Below are 13555 nucleotides of genomic sequence, written 5' to 3'. Positions count from 1 at the left end.
AGAACCTTAGCTATATTCTTTAGACAACTCACTCTTTTCTTAGAGTTTACATTTTTAATTCAACTCACTTGTAGTTATTAATGCCTATAGAATGATCTCTTTCTAAATTTAACACTGAGTTAAATTATATTTCACCCTTGTTTAAAAATTGAAGGCACAGGTTAGCACAACATAAAATCTATTTCCCAGTTGACAACAGTTAAATAGCTAATCTCCAGTAGGTGCAAATGGACAACATATAACACCAGTAGAATAGTACCTAAAAAAAAACCCGTGTGGGCTGCCAAGACTTTGTCCACCCACCAGCACAAGCTTCTTGCCTTCACCACTCTTCCACCTTCACAAGTCTATTCCACCTCCAGCTCAACATGGATGACGATATTGCTTCACTCATGGTTGACAATGGCTGCAGTATGTGCAAGGCCAGCTTCACAGGTTATGATGCCCCCAGGGTCACCTTCCTCTCCATTGTTGGGCACCCTTGGCACCAGTGCATGATGGTGGGCATGAGCCAGAAGGACTCTTATGTGGGAGAATAAGGCCCAAAGCAAGAGGGGCATCCTGACCCTGAAGTACCCCAACAAACACAGCATTGTCACCAACTGGGATGACATGGTGAAGATCTGGCATCACACCTTTTACAATGAGCTCCGTGTGGCCCCTGAGGAGCACCCCATCCTGCTCACTGAGGGCCCCCTGCACCTCAGGGAAAACCATGAGAAGATGACCCAGATCATGTTTGAGACTTTGAACATCCCAGCCATGTATGTGGCCATCAGGCTATCCTGTCCCTGTACACCTCTGGCAGCACCACTGGCATTGTGATGAACTCTGGTGATGGGGTGACCCACACTGTGCACATCTATGAAGGATATGTCCTCCCTATGCCATCCTACATCTGGACTTGGGTGGCAGGGACCTAACAGACTATTCCATAAAGATCCTCATGAAGTGTGGCTATAGCTTCACCACTATAGCCAAGTGGGAAATTGTACATGATATCAAGGAGAAGCTGTGCTATGTTGCCCTTGACATTGAGCAGGAGATGGCCACTGCAGCCTCCAGCTCCTCCCTGGTGAAGAGCTATAGGCTGCCTGATGGGCAGGTCATCACCATCATCAATGTTTGGTTTCATTCTGAGGTCCTCTTCCAGCCTTCCTTCCTGGGCATGGAATCCTGTGGCATCCATGAAACTGCCATCATGAAGTGTAATGTTGACATCTGTCAGGACCTTTATGCCAACACAGTGCTGTTTGGTGGGACCACCATGTAGCCACACATTGCCAACAGGCTGCAGAAGGAGATTATGGCCCTTGCTCCCAGCACAATGAAGATCAACATCATTGTGCCCCCTTGGTGCAAGTACTCTGTGTGGTTTCGTGGCTCTATTCTGGCTTCCTTGTCCACCTTCCAGCAGATGTGGATCAGCAAACAGGGGTACTATGAGTCTGGCCCCTCCATTGTCCACCACAAATGCTTGCTTCTAGGTGGGCTGTTACTTAGTTGGTTATATCCTTTCTCGCAAAACCTAACTTGAGCAGAAAACAAAATGAGATTGGCATAGCTTTATTTTGATGTTTGTTTCTTTGATTTTTTTTTTTTGCACTTGACTAGGGATTTAAAAACTAGAATGGTGAAGGTGACAGCAGTCTGTTGGAGTGAGTATCCCCAAAGTTCTACAATGTGGCTGAGGACTTTGATTCTACATTGTTCATTTTTTATTTATTTTATTTTATTTTTTATATTCATTTTTAAAAGTCATTCCAAATATCATGAGATGCATTGTTACAGGAAGTCCCTTGCCTGCCCAAAAGCCACCCATTTCTCCCTAAAAAGGGTTAGTCCTTGCTGGAATCCACACAGGAGAAGGGTGATAGCCTTGTTTTGTGTAAATAACGTAACCCATATTTTTAAATCTTTGCCTTAATTCTTGTTCTTTTTGTTTTATTTTGAATGGTCAGCCATCATGTTCCCTTTTGTCCCCAACTTGAGATGTATCAAGGCTTTTTGTCCCCTTGGGAGTGCAATGAGGTGTGGAGGCAGCCAGGGCTTACCAGTACACTGACTTAGGACAAGTTCAATAAGGTGCACACCAAGAGAAAAAAAAAATCTGTGTGGGGTAATGGAGAGCAAATTAGGCAAGATGTTTGGTAATAGGTGGTTTAAATGAACCCATGAAGGAATTTTCTCCACTGTGATCTGCTACTCTTTCAATTAAAGCTGAAGCGGTTTATCAACTCAGGTGCCATAATCATGAAAGATATTTTATAGGCAATAGAGAGCAAATTGAATTCACATTCTAATACAGTGCATAGAAAATTATAATGGAAAGAGGCAATTTACCAATGTTAGACCTTGTGCATTAGCTGTTAAGACCAAAAACAGCTGAAGGTGGGGTATTGTGTGGTTGAGGTGTAAGTGTTCTGTACTTCAAACACAGCACTTTGCTTATAAAGGGTCTAAGAGCTCCAAGGCTTGATATGAGAATGACCAAAATGGGGTACGAAACATCACAGACTAGCATAAATTATTCATAAATATCAGAGGAATCAGGATTCTATATGATTACTCACAGACCAGAAGACAGTTAAGAATAAGTATAATGAAAGAGAAGGAACCAGCAACCATGCAGAGACTTTGTCCATCCCAGGCACTTCTGGCCAAAGGCATGAAACATAAGGAGGAGGCTTGGGAGGTTAATACAAGGCTTACACTGTGGTTATATCTCATGGACCCTGAGAAAGAAGATACTAGTAAAAATGGTTCCTGGGGGTTTAACTTGGCTTAAATTAAACAAACAAACAAACAAAACCCCCAAAAAGCCTAGCAGCTGTTTCTAAACAGGGGCTTCTCACACAAACTGCAGTTCAGGGAGAAATCTACACTAAGCTGCCTGTCTCATGCATTGAATTGCCTTCCTGCACTGTGTATCGGCCATCGGAACCAGCCCTTATAGAGAAGGTCCTGGAATCCTGTTTCAACTAATATCACTGAGACTTCCCACCCAATTGGAGCTGCACAGTTATAACCCTATTAGCATCTTCACTGACCAATCTGAGTGGCTCCATTCTGACCAATCAGGACAGTGTCTTTTGGACCAATAAAACTGCAAGGACTTGGAGTCCCCATTTGATGAGGTTGGATTAATCAGGTGCAGGAATGGTGACTTCCGTCCATATGTCAGCTTCCCTCTAGCTCCGAGAGCACACTTTTCCCTTTCCATCAAAGACTGAAGACTGCATTTCACAGCTAAGGCTGAACACCAAAGCTGCCTTGCTGAAGTAAAGTGGAACAGACCAGACTAGAGAAGACTAGAGCACATGGATCAGACCAGAGTATAGCAGAGAAGCCCAGCCACAGCGGGACCTCACCCAGGGCTGCCTTACCCTAGGGCTGCTTCTTCACAGCCATGCTGCATTATAATTGAGCTCTCCCACAACCATGCTATTCTCATAATTGTTCTGTATCACAATTGAGTTGTTTTGCACTGAATAAAGTTTTATTTTCCACTGCATCCCAAGTTGGGGATTTTTATTGGCATTGAATTGGCCCCAGTGACCGATGATTGACAATCTACACATTGTTCCTAAGTTTTGTGCATGCAAATAATTTTTCTGCACTTATAATTACTTTTGCCTCCTGTAATATTCCCTAAAGGGAGACTTGACAGGGTACTTTCCATGTGCCAGGCACTCTTCTAAGTCCCTGTCATAGAGAAATTCATTTAATCATTTTAACAACCCTAGGAGGCAGGTGACATCATTATCTTTGTTTTAGGGGTGAGGATGTGGAGGCAGAGAGAAGTTTAGTAACTTGTCTGAATGACTTACCTGCTTAGTGGCAGATCTGGGATTTTGACCTTAGCAGTCTAGCTAGAGAGTCCTCCCCTACCCTCCCCTCCCCTTCCTCCCTCTCTCTCTCTCTATCCCTCCATATATATATATATATATATACACACACACACACACACCAAAATTACTAATGGACTCTTTAGGGTACATTGCATTTTATTGGATTCTTTTCTTTTAATTTACTCTTCTTGCTTACTTCATAAAATTCTGTGTCAGATGAGCCACTAATTTTCTGGCCCAGATGGACCTAATTAACATTTTCAGTCACCATAATGATACCTAGGTTGGGTAGACCTGTTAAGGGCAATCTTGACTCTGTGAAGTTGGAGTCTTTTCCTCTTAAAAGATACTCAACAGTCACATATTATAATGCCTGCTTTCTTAAACAATTAATGACAAAATTTCAAAAATATTCAGAATATCTTTAAAAAGAGTGAAAACTAGGAATCAATTTTATGAAAAACTCTACCCATAGTCATACCCTAAACATATCCATATCCCTTCTCATAGTCATATCCATTCCCACACATATGTTTGTATTTCTACCCATCGACATACTTATGCTTGTACCTATATCCATAACCATATCCATCCCCACATTCCCATCTATACTTGAATCACATCCACATAAATATCTATATCTGTTTATGTCACAGGGAATAGCTAGGTGCTCACTAAACATGTTCCATATTCTTACTGGGTAGACTGTATTTTCCAGTATCCCTTGCAGTTAGATGTAGCCATGTGTCATATATGGCCAGCCAGTGAAGAATAGGCAGATTACCCATAAGCTTCCATCTAAAACCTCTTTCTTCCCTCCTTACAAGTCATATGTTGAGGAACCAAGGTAGAAGTACAAGTCCCACTGGAGGGAAGAAGACAAGATTCCCAAATGACTGCATGAAGGAGAGACCTCTCCTGTTCTCCTCCACCCCCAATACTGGATGATGGCATGAGACAGAGATAAGCCTTCACTGGGTTAGGTCACCAAGATTTAGGAGGTGTTAGTTATATTAGTTAGTGTGTTCAAACAAACAAATAAAACATAAAATAATGCTGATAGTGTGTATCTGGAATATAGGATTATAAATATTTTTAAAAACTTTCTCCTATATTTTAATGTATTTTATAAATTTACAACAAAAATTAGTGTTAGGTTTTGTAATTACAAAATACCTGTTATTTTATCATATTAAAATGGTTTGTAATCAAAACTTTCTTTTATCTTCATTTAAGTGTCTTTACATGCACTTAAAAATTTGACTTAAAATTCAGTAGAAATTCAAATATCTTATCTTTACATTGCATTCTCCCCCAAACATGTCTATAACAAACTAAATCTTTACTGGAGTGGAAAGTCTGCAGCAGGCTGTGATGTCTGAGGCCAGGCTGAGCCACATGCCTGGGCTTTCTTGCATTGTTTTGCACCTGCTCAACTTGGCAGTGCTGTGCACTGGAAAGGACCTGTGTGAATGTGGAAGGGTGGCATGGTGCAAGAAACTCTGGTGTAGTTATAACTATGCGGAACCGTTCCAAGGGTGGGAAATGTAGCCCAGCCCCCACTTGGAAAAGCCAGTGGGGAGCAAGGTTCAGCGGGCAGGACCCACGCCCACAGATAGGTTCTCCTGTGGGGAATCAGGCCTGCATTGTACCTAGGCCGATTTGAGACTTGCTTTTTGCTGGAGCTCCTTCACCCTGAATTGAGGCAGCAAACAGTTACTGCATGTCTTTAAAGTAACTTCCTAAAATCTATGCTAAACCTTCCAAGGATGAGTGTAACCAGCTTAACCACTTTTCCCTTTACATTTGCAAATATCCTTCCTCTTATGTAATTAGGAACATCCTCTCCTTTGTTTTCTGTAACCACCTAAAGCAAACCTGTGCATAGTAAATGAGGATCACCTTCAATGTAATGTGCCCAGAAAAGCAATAAACGCCTGTCAAAGCAAGGGTCGGAGCACTCTCCTCTTGAGAGAGTGGCTGTGCCGTCCCTTTTCCTCCACAGGACTCGGTAGTCTGTATGTGTGTATTTGTCTATTGCCACCACAACACAGGATCCTGCAGGCTGGGATCCATGTCATATAACTAAGCAAACACGCACTGGCCGAGCATATACCACCATATGGAGAACATTATAGTTGCTAAATAAATGCAGTCTTTCCTCTCTTTATTTCTGTTTCCTTTTCTTCTTGATTGATTACACAAGGCTTCGGAAGTACTTACCTTGCCTATTAAAAGAGTATTTGTGGGTTGTCTGATTTCTTAAGAACTGAGCAATAGCCAATGACCCATTGTAAGGCAGGTGATCCTTACTGCACTCACCTGAGGGTCCAGGTGCACCTCTGCCTGTCTAAAAAGAAGAAGGCTCGATAAGCTCTTACATGAAGTTCTGAGGATCATTCTGTAGGCAACATTCACCTTAAGATGCTTCATAGGCATGAAGGACAGTAGAATAAACAAGAGAAAAGTGAGACAAGTGTCTGTTGGTTAGGCAGTCCTCTGACCCTGGATCTCCACACCCGGTGGCCCAGGGCGACGGGGTAAAAAGAAAAGAACAAACCAAATCCAAGACCTCTTGTGGCCTTTGATGAACCAGCAGCAGAAAAAATGCCAGCGGCCTGGCCTGGAGCCTGAGGCAGCAATCAGTTTCAGGAAATGGAACCACCAGTGCCAGGCTTATAGGACCCAGACTGACTTGTGCCTCTCACAGCATTGGCGTAAGTAGGCTGGTTGGTGTTCCCAGAAAAGCCAGAAGAGAGCCAGGAAGTCCTGGTTATCATGGTGATTTAGGAACTTTTGGATTGGTTTGATCTGAAAAACATAGTTTATGTCTGATCATTCTTACCTTCCAATGACCCATGATGAACCAGCTGAGCAATCCACATTGCCTAGCATGCATTAAATTGTTTTGACGGGGCAAGATGGCTATAGAGTAGGTAGAAGTTTCATTCACCTCCTCACAGAACCATATCAGAGTACCTGCTAAATTACCTAACAATCAACCTGAATAACCATCTGAAGACTAGCTGAATGGAAGATTTATAATTAAGGATTTATAGAGGAACCTCCATGAGACTGGTAGAAAAGCAGAGACATAAAAGGGGCTGGCTCCACACCTATGTGTGGCAGGTGTGAATATGGTGGGTTCCAGACTGGGTCCATGGTGCAGAGCTTATTGGGGACCTCTTGAGGAGGTTTGGGCAGGCTTGAACAGTACCAGAATCTCATGGGAAGAGACTTAGTTGTGAGATTGAGGGGAGGGCCATTTTTCCCCTGTGTGCCAGAGTGGCACCTCCATTTCTGTGTAGAGCCCTTGCTCCACATAGCCAAATATTGGTCTTTTTTAGCCTGGTGAACTCAGATGGTACCACTTGATGATTCTGTGAGATCCCACCTCACCCCAAACGTCTGTGAATTCCAGGTGGGTGGCAGCTGGCCTTGGTATACCCTGAGACCTTTACTGAGCAGCCTCAGGCCCTGCACTGGCACCAAGTTTAAATCTGTATCAACCTGGTGAAAACCACTTGCCCCTCCTACCTGGTGACTCACTGAGAATCTATCTCATGCAACTTGTGCATCACCAGAGGCTCTTCCAGTGACTGAGCCTAACAAGCAGCTGGCAGACAGAGCAGATACTGTGGGGGCTTGGGCCTTCTGCTGACTAGCCTTTTGGCTTGGAGCTGGTGGAAGCTATCCTTACTACAAAGCATGGCCCCTCCCAGGTGCATCTAAACTTATCAGACACAGCTACAAATTGTGGATGGCTTGGTAACTCCAGACAAATAGCCCAAGGACAGTTATAGGCAATGTCTTATGTTGACCTGTGCTGGAGTCCCTCCCAAGAGGCCTCAGAACCAACACACATGGTAGCAGGATTAGGACCACACCAGCCATGACACAATTAACTCTCCAAAGGGAGATTCCGACAGGCACCAGACTCTGCTGGGGCAAATTCTGCTTCATGAGGTCAACCCCACACAGCAGCTCCTACACTGTGGATGAGGGCAATCTTCATAGTCAGCCTGAGAGTCAATTCCACCCATGGAATGGCCAAAAGCAAACAAGAGTAAACTATAACAGGAAGGTTTACATATACTACACAATGGGCATTCCTGGAGCACCTAGCTCAGGTGATGAGAGATTGCCAATGAGCCCCACAGGTCATTTACTACATAAGGCCACCATACCAAAACTGGGAGACATATTAGATATACATAATCATAATGCAGGGAAAAATATAGACAGACAGTCAAAATGGAGAGTCTCCCCCCCCCCAAAAAAAAGGCCCCATATGAAAGAACAAGAGAAATCTCCAGGGGAAAAAATAAACTAAATTTTATAAAGGCAAATAAGCTCCCAGATACAGAGTTATAAGGATGCTCAAGGAACTTAGTAGAACTTCAATGGCATAAAAAGAAAAAAAAACATAAAAAAGAACTAGTCAGAAATGAAGAATATTTGAACTGAAGTGAAGAATACACTGAAAGAAATCAACAACAGATTATATGAAGCAGAATATCAAATCAGTTATTTGGTAGACAAAGTAGCAGAAAACACCCAATCAGAGATGCAAAGAGAAAAATAATTTTAAAAATTGAGAATGTTTAAGGGACCTCTGGGACAACATCAAGGATAACAACATCTGTGTCATAGAGGGACCAGAAGGAGAAGAGAGAGAAAGAAAGAAATTGAGGACTTATTTGAAGAAATAATGACTGAAAAATGTTCTAACCCAGTGAAGGAAAAAAAAAAAAACACAGAAGTCCTAGAAGCAGAGAGAGTCCCAAACAAGATGAAACCCCAAAGCCCACACCAAGACATAACATAATTAAAATGGCAAAGATTAAAGACAGAGAGTCTGGAGAACCAAGGTGGCGGCGTAGGTAGACACACTGCGCCTCCTCGCACAACCAGAACTGACAGAGAATTGAACAGCAAGGGGAACCAACACCAAGGAAATAGAAAATAAACATTCATCCAGACTGGTAGGAGGGGCAGAGACGGGCACCGGGGTGGAGAGGACTCGCGTGGCTGTGGCGGGACTGAGACTGGCAGAGTGTGGGACAAATGGCGCAGGCAGTCTGAGCACTAGCAGACCCTGCGGCCCCACATTTGCACAGATAAACCCAGAGGGCCGGACTCAGAGTGGCAGAGAACGGGGCAGGCAGAGCAGCAGGTAGCACCCCGCGGCACCACATTCCCCCACAGATAAACTGGAGGAACAGCGGGGAGCAAAGCATACCGCGTAACCCAGGGCTCCAGCTCAGGGAAATAAAGCCTCAAACCTCTGATTGAAAATGCCCCTGGGGGTTGGGGCGGCAGCAGGAGAGACTCCCAGCCTCACGGAAGAGGTCATTGGAGAGACCCACAGGCGCCTAGAGTGTGCACAGGCCCACTTACTCGGGAACCAGCACCAGAGTGGCCCAGTTTGATTGTGGGTAGCGGAGTGAAACATTGAAAGCCTGAGGAGAGTCAGGCGGGCGCCATTGCTCCCACTCGGCCCCTCCCCCACGTACAGCGTCTCACAGCGCTGGGACCAGCATTACCCCGCCCTGGTGAACACCTAAGGCTCCGCCCCTTAAAGTAACAGACGTGCCAAGACAAAAAAAAAAAAAAAAAAAAAAAAAAAAGGCCCAAATGACAGAACACTTCAAAGCTCCAGAAAAAATACAACTAAGTGAGGAAGAGATAGCCAACCTATCGGATGCACAGTTCAAAGCACTGGTTATCAATATGCTCACAGACTTGGTTGAATCTATTCGAAAAACAGATGAAAAAATGAAGCCTATGCTAAGAGAAACAAAGGAAAATGTACAGGGAACCAATAGTGATGAGAAGGAAACTGGGACTCAAATCAATGGTGTGGACCAGAAGGAAGAAACAAACATCCAACCAGAAAAGAATGAAGAAACAAGAACTTGGAAAAATGAGGAGAGGCTTAGGAACCTCCCGGACGCCTTGAAACGTTCCAACATCCGAATTATGGGGGTGCCAGAAGGAGAAGAGGAAGAACAAAAAATTGAAAACTTATTTGAACAAATAATGAAGGAGAACTTCCCTAATCTGGCAAAGGAAATAGGCTTCCGGGAAGTCCAGGAAGCTCAGAGAGTCCCAAAGAAGCTGGACCCAAGGAGGAACACACCAAGGCACATCATAATTACATTACCCAAGATTAAACGCAAGGACCTACATCCAAGATTACTGTATCCAGCAAAGCTATCACTTAGAATGGAAGGGAAGATAAAGTGCTTCTCAGATAAGGTCAAGTTAAAGAAGTTCATCATCACCAAGCCCTTATTATATGAAATGTTAAAGGGAGTTACCTAAGAAAAAGAAGATCAAAAATAGGAACAGTAAAAATGACAGCAAAGTCACAGTTATTAACGGCCACACATAAAACAAAAACGAGAGCAAACTAGGCAAACAACTAGAACATGAGGGTTGTCATTAAGGGAGTGGGAGGGGGAGAGGGGGGTAAAGGTACAGAGAATAAGTAGCATAGATGATAGGTGGAAAATAGACAGGGGGAGGGTAAAAATAGTGTAGGAAATGTAGAAGCCAAAGAACTTATAAGTATGACCTATGGACATGAACTATAGGGGGGAATGTGGGAGGGAGGGGGGTGGGCAGGATGGAGTGGAGTGGGGGGGGAATGGGACAACTGTAATAGCATAATCAATAAATATATTTTTAAAAAAAAGACAGAGAGTCTTAAAAGTAGTAAAAGGAAGACCATTATGTAAAAGGGAGTCCCAATAATACAATCAGCTGATTTCTGAACAGAAACATTTTAAGACAGGCCAAAAGGTATTGGCATGAAATAGTCAAAGTGATGAAAACAAAGAACCTACAACCAAGACTACTCTACCCAGAAAGGCTATCATTTAGGATCCAAGAACAAATGAAGAGCTTCCCAGACAAGAAAAAGCTAAAAAAGTTTACCACAAAGCCAATACATTCAAACCTCCATTCTTGAATGTCTCCCATCTCGAAAAATTTGCTTCTTGACTAAGTTGTTCACAAAAAAATGTCTTGACTGTTTAACAAAACTTTGATTCTTGACCCGACAACCCTTTTATGCTGATAGCTATATGGTCAGTCATGCATCTGTCAGTCAAAAAGGAGAGAATGAGTGGGTATGAGTCAGTTTACTGCTGAACCTCACATTGTTAACATCTCAGGAAACTGTGTTGTGAATATTTGCATTTTTTCACTTGTTTTTGCCGCTTACTATTATTATCAAATACACACCCTAGTACCCAAGAAGGTTAGTGATAACTGCAAAGTGAAAAGGCAAGTTGTGAGAACAATGATAGTGCTCAACAAAGAAATAATGGCAAAGTATGACAGAGGTGTTCACCTGTCTAATCTGGCTGCTGAATATGGCATGGCAAAATTGACAATGAGCACAATTTTAAAACAGAGAGAGGCCATCAAGAGTGCTGATGTTGCTAAGGGTGTGAAAGTGCTCACAGAATAATGATCACAAGCAATTGAAGTGGTAGAGAAATTGTTGTTGATTTGGATAAACAAATGGCATATAGCAGGTGATAGTATTGCAGAGGCAATGATATGTGAAAAAGCAAAAATGCTGCATACTGACCTCCTGAAAGACACCCCTAGAACAAGAGCTGGAAATGATGAATTTAAGACTCAATAAATTTAAGAAAAAAGTGGCATTCATAGATAGTGAGATATGAAGAGGCTGCCAGTTCTAACATAGTAGCTGCTCATAATTTTGTGGCAGAATTTCAAGAACACATCGAGGCTGAGGGATTTGTTCCTCAACAAATGTTCAAGTGTGATGAAACAGGCCTCTTGTGCAAGAAAAGGCCAAAGAGGACCTACATCACACAGGAGTAGATGTCAATGCCAGGATGCAAGTCAAAGAAGGACATGCTGATGTTACTGCATGGGAATCTGAGTGGGGACTTTAAACTGAAGCTTCTACTCACCTACCATTATGAAAACCCTTGAGTTTTCAAGAAAAATAATGTCTTGAAAAGCAAGCTGAATGTAACATGCAGGGCTAATAGCAAAGCTTGGGTAACCAGGCAATTTTTTTATTGAGTGGATTTATGAAGTGTTTGCCCAAGGGTAAAGAAATACCTCTGGGAAAAACAATCGCCACTCCTGGTACCTCTTTTAATGGACAATGCTCCTGCCTATCCTCCAGGCTTGGAGGCTAGGCTGGTGGAGGTGTACAGCTTCATTACTCTTAGTTTCTTCCCACCTAACAAAATTCCTCTCTTCAAGCCCATTGATCAGCTGGTCATTTCAAATTTTAAGAAACTCTACACAAAGGTAGTGTCTTGGAGGTGTTTTTGGTAACTTCTGAAACTAATTTAACCATCAGGGAGTTCTGGAAGAAACATTTTAATATCCTCACTTGCTTGCAGCTCATAGATAAAGCATGGAGGGAGAGTGTCTTCCAGGACCATACAATCAACCTGGAAGAAATTGTGGCCTAAGTTTATTGCTGAAAGAGATTTTGAGGGCTTTGTGGATGAGCTTGTGTCTGTTGTGGAGGATATTGTGTCTCTGAGCAAGTCCATAGGCTTGGAGGTGGGTGATGATGATGTGGAAGAGCTTCCAAGACCTTCAGAGGAAGCAGCTATAGATGGCAGCTGATGAACTCTCTTCAGAGAGGAAGGAGGGAAGGGAGGACATTTCTATATCACTAGTCAAGAAAGTGCTTGGGGAATGGGGAGAAAACCCTATAGACTCCACCAAAAAAATTACTTGACCTAATAAGTGAATTTGGCAATACAGCAGGATTCAGAGACAATATTCAGAAATTGAAGGCATTTTTATACACCACCAACAAAATATCAGAATCAGAAATCAGGAAAAAAAATCCCATTTGCAATAGCATCAAGAAAAATAAGGTACCTAAGAATAAATGATGTCATGAGAAACAAGTTGAATGTAACATACGGGGCTAATAGCAAAGCTTGGGTAACCAGGCAATTTACTTCCTTACCAAGAAGGTGAAAGACCTGCACTCAGAAAACTACACAACACTGAAGAAAGAAATTAAAGAAGACACAAATAAATGGAAGCACTTACCATGTTCATGTATTGGAAGAATAACAGCATCAAAATGTCCATATGCCCAAAGCAATTTATAGATTCAGTGCAATTCCTATTAAAAATATCAATGACATATTTCACATATATAGAACAAACATTTCAAAAATGTATATGGAACCATGAATGACCCCGAATAGCCACGGCAACTTTGATAAAGAAGAACAAAGTAGGAGGGATCATACAGACTATATTACAAGGCCACTGTAATCAAAACAGTCTGGTACTGACATAAGAACAGACACATAGACAAATGGAACAGAATAGAGAGCCCATAAATAAACCCAAGTCTCTATGGTCAATTAATATTCAACAAAGTGGGCAGAAGCATAAAATGGAGAAATGCAGTTTTACTGACAAATATCACCCTGACAAAGAAGTAGCAAACTGTATGATAAAACTGTTGAATGACAATGCAGTGTTTTACCTCAGGCAAAATGTTAAAATGCAGACAAAAAATAAACATCATTACCACTGTCTCGTAAATATCCCCTCCAGTCAGGTCCGCTCCGGGCCTGCTTTAAAGCTCCCGCACCTGGGGCGGTCTCCTTTCGCCCAGCTTCTTCCAGCCGTGCAACCTCCCCTCGGTTAGATTCTCCAACTTTGCTCCCAGC

At 42.7% G+C, this 13555-nt stretch overlaps 1 pseudogene; it reads left to right on the top strand.

Annotated features, from left to right (window-relative positions):
• The first annotated feature begins 362 nt into the window (after window positions 1-362).
• Window positions 363-1537, top strand: LOC112322631 (actin, cytoplasmic 1 pseudogene; annotated as a pseudogene).
• The last annotated feature ends 12018 nt before the right edge of the window (window positions 1538-13555 follow it).

Source organism: Desmodus rotundus, chromosome 10, assembly GCF_022682495.2.
Source record: "Desmodus rotundus isolate HL8 chromosome 10, HLdesRot8A.1, whole genome shotgun sequence".
Classification (NCBI taxonomy): Eukaryota; Metazoa; Chordata; class Mammalia; order Chiroptera; family Phyllostomidae; genus Desmodus; species Desmodus rotundus.
Note: the sequence above shows the minus strand (reverse complement) of the source record. Positions and strands in the feature narration are given on the sequence as shown.